This window comes from Toxotes jaculatrix, chromosome 2 (assembly GCF_017976425.1).
Source record: "Toxotes jaculatrix isolate fToxJac2 chromosome 2, fToxJac2.pri, whole genome shotgun sequence".
Classification (NCBI taxonomy): Eukaryota; Metazoa; Chordata; class Actinopteri; family Toxotidae; genus Toxotes; species Toxotes jaculatrix.
The window spans coordinates 2,479,201-2,484,200 of record NC_054395.1 but is presented as its reverse complement, the minus strand read 5'-3'; the positions used below and the strand labels follow the sequence as shown (position 1 = coordinate 2,484,200).

General features: G+C 44.3%; 11 non-coding genes across 11 annotated transcripts; all 11 read right to left on the bottom strand.

The window, feature by feature from the left end:
• Positions 1-148: 148 nt before the first annotated feature.
• On the bottom strand, positions 149-267 carry LOC121175930. The gene has a single exon (XR_005892831.1). It is a non-coding gene; the product is annotated as a 5S ribosomal RNA (ribosomal RNA).
• Positions 268-711: 444 nt separating this feature from the next.
• On the bottom strand, positions 712-830 carry LOC121175674. Its single transcript, XR_005892759.1, has one exon. It is a non-coding gene; the product is annotated as a 5S ribosomal RNA (ribosomal RNA).
• A 284-nt stretch (positions 831-1,114) lies between these two features.
• LOC121175821 lies at positions 1,115-1,233 on the bottom strand. Its single transcript, XR_005892798.1, has one exon. It is a non-coding gene; the product is annotated as a 5S ribosomal RNA (ribosomal RNA).
• A 449-nt stretch (positions 1,234-1,682) lies between these two features.
• On the bottom strand, positions 1,683-1,801 carry LOC121176540. Its single transcript, XR_005893011.1, has one exon. It is a non-coding gene; the product is annotated as a 5S ribosomal RNA (ribosomal RNA).
• Positions 1,802-2,085: 284 nt separating this feature from the next.
• Positions 2,086-2,204, bottom strand: LOC121178470. The gene has a single exon (XR_005893697.1). It is a non-coding gene; the product is annotated as a 5S ribosomal RNA (ribosomal RNA).
• A 279-nt stretch (positions 2,205-2,483) lies between these two features.
• On the bottom strand, positions 2,484-2,602 carry LOC121178311. Its single transcript, XR_005893544.1, has one exon. It is a non-coding gene; the product is annotated as a 5S ribosomal RNA (ribosomal RNA).
• A 284-nt stretch (positions 2,603-2,886) lies between these two features.
• LOC121178469 lies at positions 2,887-3,005 on the bottom strand. The gene has a single exon (XR_005893696.1). It is a non-coding gene; the product is annotated as a 5S ribosomal RNA (ribosomal RNA).
• A 449-nt stretch (positions 3,006-3,454) lies between these two features.
• Positions 3,455-3,573, bottom strand: LOC121176534. Its single transcript, XR_005893010.1, has one exon. It is a non-coding gene; the product is annotated as a 5S ribosomal RNA (ribosomal RNA).
• Positions 3,574-3,848: 275 nt separating this feature from the next.
• LOC121178589 lies at positions 3,849-3,967 on the bottom strand. The gene has a single exon (XR_005893812.1). It is a non-coding gene; the product is annotated as a 5S ribosomal RNA (ribosomal RNA).
• A 275-nt stretch (positions 3,968-4,242) lies between these two features.
• LOC121178455 lies at positions 4,243-4,361 on the bottom strand. The gene has a single exon (XR_005893683.1). It is a non-coding gene; the product is annotated as a 5S ribosomal RNA (ribosomal RNA).
• Positions 4,362-4,636: 275 nt separating this feature from the next.
• LOC121178588 lies at positions 4,637-4,755 on the bottom strand. Its single transcript, XR_005893811.1, has one exon. It is a non-coding gene; the product is annotated as a 5S ribosomal RNA (ribosomal RNA).
• Positions 4,756-5,000: the final 245 nt, after the last annotated feature.

Here is a 5,000-nt window from a genome sequence, read left to right as displayed (position 1 = left end):
GCTTTTCCACCTAACAAGAATTTTCTGACTACTCATCATCTGATAAAGTTTCTTACTATCTTTGATTACCTACAAGTCCATTTTTATCCAACACCGGCTCAGACACACAGTGATCTAGGGATGGTGTTTCTCAAAGATGGGGATAAAAGGCTCACAGCACCTGGTATTCCCAGGCGGTCTCCCATCCAAGTACTAACCAGGCCCTACCCTGCTTAGCTTCCGAGATCAAACGAGATCGGGCGTGCTCAGGGTGGTACGGCCGTAAGCAACAGCAAACCCTATAAACAGGCTCTTTATACATGCTAAAACGCCACGAACAAATCCAATGTTGAATAGGGACATTGATCATCTGGATTTCTCCACAAATCCAAGCACAAGAAGCCACGAAAAATGAGCTTTTCCACCTAACGCCCAAAAGGCTTACAGCACCTGGTATTCCCAGGCGGTCTCCCATCCAAGTATACATGCTAAAATGCCACGAAGAAATCCAATGTTGAATAGGGACATTGATCATCTGGATTTCTCCACAAATCCAAGCACAAGAAGCCACGAAAAATGAGCTTTTCCACCTAACAAGAATTTTCTGACTACTCATCATCTGATAAAGTTTATTAGTATCTTTGATTACCTACAAGTCCATTTTTATCCAACACCGGCTCAGACACACAGTGATCTAGGGATGGCGTTTCTCAATCAAAGATGGGGATAAAAGGCTTACAGCACCTGGTATTCCCAGGCGGTCTCCCATCCAAGTACTAACCAGGCCCTACGCTGCTTAGCTTCCGAGATCAGACGAGATCGGGCGTGCTCAGGGTGGTATGGCCGTAAGCAACAGCAAACCCTATAAACAGGCTCTTTATACATGCTAAAACGCCACGAAGAAATCCAATGTTGAATAGGGACATTGATCATCTGGATTTCTCCACAAATCCAAGCACAAGAAGCCACGAAAAATTAGCTTTTCCACCTAACAAGAATTTTTTGACTACTCATCATCTGATAAAGTTTCTTACTATCTTTGATTACCTACAAGTCCATTTTTATCCAACACCGGCTCAGACACACAGTGATCGAGGAATGGCGTTTTGCTTCATTCTCAAAGATGGGGATAAAAGGCTTACAGCACCTGGTATTCCCAGGCGGTCTCCCATCCAAGTACTAACCAGGCCCTACCCTGCTTAGCTTCCGAGATCAGACGAGATCCGGCGTGCTCAGGGTGGTATGGCCGTAAGCAACAGCAAACCCTATAAACAGGCTCTTTATACATGCTAAAACGCCACGAAGAAATCCAATGTTGAATAGGGACATTGATCATCTGGATTTCTCCACAAATCCAAGCACAAGAAGCCACGAAAAATGAGCTTTTCCACCTAACGCCTAAAAGGCTTACAGCACCTGGTATTCCCAGGCGGTCTCCCATCCAAGTATACATGCTAAAACGCCACGAAGAAATCCAATGTTGAATAGGGACATTGATCATCTGGACTTCTCCACAAATCCAAGCACAAGAAGCCACGAAAAATGAGCTTTTCCACCTAACAAGAATTTTCTGACTACTCATCATCTGATAAAGTTTCTTACTATCTTTGATTACCTACAAGTCCATTTTTATCCAACACCGGCTCAGACACACAGTGATCTAGGGATGGCGTTTTGCTTCATTCTCAAAGATGGGGATAAAAGGCTTACAGCACCTGGTATTTCCAGGCGGTTTCCCATACAAGTACTAACCAGGCCCTACCCTGCTTAGCTTCCGAGATCAGACGAGATCGGGCGTGCTCAGGGTGGTATGGCCGTAAGCAACAGCAAACCCTATAAACAGGCTCTTTATACATGCTAAAACACCACGAAGAAATCCAATGTTGAATAGGGACATTGATCATCTGGACTTCTCCACAAATCCAAGCACAAGAAGCCACGAAAAATGAGCTTTTCCACCTAACAAGAATTTTCTGACTACTCATCATCTGATAAAGTTTCTTACTATCTTTGATTACCTACAAGTCCATTTTTATCCAACACCGGCTCAGACACACAGTGATCTAGGGATGGCGTTTTGCTTCATTCTCAAAGATGGGGATAAAAGGCTTACAGCACCTGGTATTCCCAGGCGGTCTCCCATCCAAGTACTAACCAGGCCCTACCCTGCTTAGCTTCCGAGATCAGACGAGATCAGGCGTGCTCAGGGTGGTATGGCCGTAAGCAACAGCAAACCCTATAAACAGGCTCTTTATACATGCTAAAACACCACGAAGAAATCCAATGTTGAATAGGGACATTGATCATCTGGACTTCTCCACAAATCCAAGCACAAGAAGCCACGAAAAATGAGCTTTTCCACCTAACAAGAATTTTCTGACTACTCATCATCTGATAAAGTTTCTTACTATCTTTGATTACCTACAAGTCCATTTTTATCCAACACCGGCTCAGACACACAGTGATCTAGGGATGGCGTTTCTCAATCAAAGATGGGGATAAAAGGCTTACAGCACCTGGTATTCCCAGGCGGTCTCCCATCCAAGTACTAACCAGGCCCTACCCTGCTTAGCTTCCGAGATCAGACGAGATCGGGCGTGCTCAGGGTGGTATGGCCGTAAGCAACAGCAAACCCTATAAACAGGCTCTTTATACATGCTAAAACGCCACGAAGAAATCCAATGTTGAATAGGGACATTGATCATCTGGATTTCTCCACAAATCCAAGCACAAGAAGCCACGAAAAATGAGCTTTTCCACCTAACAAGAATTTTTTGACTACTCATCATCTGATAAAGTTTCTTACTATCTTTGATTACCTACAAGTCCATTTTTATCCAACACCGGCTCAGACACACAGTGATCGAGGAATGGCGTTTTGCTTCATTCTCAAAGATGGGGATAAAAGGCTTACAGCACCTGGTATTCCCAGGCGGTCTCCCATCCAAGTACTAACCAGGCCCTACCCTGCTTAGCTTCCGAGATCAGACGAGATCAGGCGTGCTCAGGGTGGTATGGCCGTAAGCAACAGCAAACCCTATAAACAGGCTCTTTATACATGCTAAAACGCCACGAAGAAATCCAATGTTGAATAGGGACATTGATCATCTGGATTTCTCCACAAATCCAAGCACAAGAAGCCACGAAAAATGAGCTTTTCCACCTAACGCCTAAAAGGCTTACAGCACCTGGTATTCCCAGGCGGTCTCCCATCCAAGTATACATGCTAAAACGCCACGAAGAAATCCAATGTTGAATAGGGACATTGATCATCTGGACTTCTCCACAAATCCAAGCACAAGAAGCCACGAAAAATGAGCTTTTCCACCTAACAAGAATTTTCTGACTACTCATCATCTGATAAAGTTTCTTACTATCTTTGATTACCTACAAGTCCATTTTTATCCAACACCGGCTCAGACACACAGTGATCTAGGGATGGCGTTTTGCTTCATTCTCAAAGATGGGGATAAAAGGCTTACAGCACCTGGTATTTCCAGGCGGTTTCCCATACAAGTACTAACCAGGCCCTACCCTGCTTAGCTTCCGAGATCAGACGAGATCGGGCGTGCTCAGGGTGGTATGGCCGTAAGCAACAGCAAACCCTATAAACAGGCTCTTTATACATGCTAAAACACCACGAAGAAATCCAATGTTGAATAGGGACATTGATCATCTGGACTTCTCCACAAATCCAAGCACAAGAAGCCACGAAAAATGAGCTTTTCCACCTAACAAGAATTTTCTGACTACTCATCATCTGATAAAGTTTCTTACTATCTTTGATTACCTACAAGTCCATTTTTATCCAACACCGGCTCAGACACACAGTGATCTAGGGATGGTGTTTCTCAAAGATGGGGATAAAAGGCTTACAGCACCTGGTATTCCCAGGCGGTCTCCCATCCAAGTACTAACCAGGCCCTACCCTGCTTAGTTTCCGAGATCAGACGAGATCGGGCGTGCTCAGGGTGGTATGGCCGTAAGCAACAGCAAACCCTATAAACAGGCTCTTTATACATGCTAAAACGCCACGAAGAAATCCAATGTTGAATAGGGACATTGATCATCTGGATTTCTCCACAAATCCAAGCACAAGAAGCCACGAAAAATGAGCTTTTCCACCTAACAAGAATTTTCTGACTACTCATCATCTGATAAAGTTTCTTACTATCTTTGATTACCTACAAGTCCATTTTTATCCAACACCGGCTCAGACACACAGTGATCTAGGGATGGTTTTTCTCAAAGATGGGGATAAAAGGCTCACAGCACCTGGTATTCCCAGGCGGTCTCCCATCCAAGTACTAACCAGGCCCTACCCTGCTTAGCTTCCGAGATCAGACGAGATCGGGCGTGCTCAGGGTGGTATGGCCGTAAGCAACAGCAAACCCTATAAACAGGCTCTTTATACATGCTAAAACGCCACGAAGAAATCCAATGTTGAATAGGGACATTGATCATCTGGATTTCTCCACAAATCCAAGCACAAGAAGCCACGAAAAATGAGCTTTTCCACCTAACAAGAATTTTCTGACTACTCATCATCTGATAAAGTTTCTTACTATCTTTGATTACCTACAAGTCCATTTTTATCCAACACCGGCTCAGACACACAGTGATCTAGGGATGGTGTTTCTCAAAGATGGGGATAAAAGGCTTACAGCACCTGGTATTCCCAGGCGGTCTCCCATCCAAGTACTAACCAGGCCCTACCCTGCTTAGTTTCCGAGATCAGACGAGATCGGGCGTGCTCAGGGTGGTATGGCCGTAAGCAACAGCAAACCCTATAAACAGGCTCTTTATACATGCTAAAACGCCACGAAGAAATCCAATGTTGAATAGGGACATTGATCATCTGGATTTCTCCACAAATCCAAGCACAAGAAGCCACGAAAAATGAGCTTTTCCACCTAACAAGAATTTTCTGACTACTCATCATCTGATAAAGTTTCTTGCTATCTTTGATTACCTACAAGTCCATTTTTATCCAACACCGGCTCAGACACACAGTGATCTAG